This window comes from Arachis ipaensis, chromosome B09 (genome assembly GCF_000816755.2).
Source record: "Arachis ipaensis cultivar K30076 chromosome B09, Araip1.1, whole genome shotgun sequence".
Classification (NCBI taxonomy): Eukaryota; Viridiplantae; Streptophyta; class Magnoliopsida; order Fabales; family Fabaceae; genus Arachis; species Arachis ipaensis.
The window spans coordinates 13,479,341-13,480,387 of NC_029793.2; positions in this window are offsets into that span (position 1 = coordinate 13,479,341).

The window sequence follows — 1,047 nt, forward strand, 5'->3', positions numbered from 1 at the left end:
GAAATTGAGAAAAATTTTGTAAGTAATTGAAGAAAGAGTTGAGTTGGTTTGGATCTATTTTTTCGAACAAAAAATAATATTACCAGAGCTTTGATTTCGTAAACTTGGAAGAAGATGAAGAAGAGTAGTAGAAAGTGTGAGAATAGAAGTGTATCTAACTGGTATATATAGAGTAATAAAATATTAATTTATTAATAATAACAGTAACATAATAACGGCTAATTTTCAACGACTAATTTTAAAATGGCTAATTTTACAACGGCTAATTTAATATAATAATATAAATAATATTCAATATTAATTATGACATAAATAATTAATATAAATTATTAATTAAATAAAATTAATTATTTAATCTAATTAATTATTATAATTATTAATAAATTAATTATAATTTAATTATTATAATTATTACTAAATTAATTATTATTTAATTATTTAATATAATTATTTATTTAAATAATAACTTGCCAAATGACAAGTTATTATTCGTTACTCCCAGTTCCTATTAAGAGGGACTTTGTTCCATCAGTCCTTGTGCAAGGACCAATTCCATTTTACTCCAACGGATAGGAACTCATTTGTGTCAGAAAAAGTTAGCAAGGCACTCACCGTTGGAGATGGTCTAATGGTTAGTCTGCTTCGGATAAACTCAACTGATTTATCTTTATATTTATTTTTAGGAAAAGTCTAGGGGACCAGCAATTTTATTGCATTTTGGCCAGCATGTAACCAGAGAAAGGTGAGTCATTGGATGAAATCTCACACCAATCTCACACCATCAAATCATCATTGATGGCTAGTTGATGGCTACCAATCACAAATGTTGCTGCCCCCTAGCATTGCTCTTATTTTTATAATAATAGTAATAGTAATATAAATACAAATAAAAAAAAATTTTGCTACGTGACTTTTACATATTGAGTTTTGAGATTATTTGCTTAGATGTCGTGGTTAAAAAATTTTGAAAATTTATTTATAAATTAATAAATTATTTGGTTAAATTGTTAGATAACAATAAGAATTTAGTTTTTAAATTTATTAGTA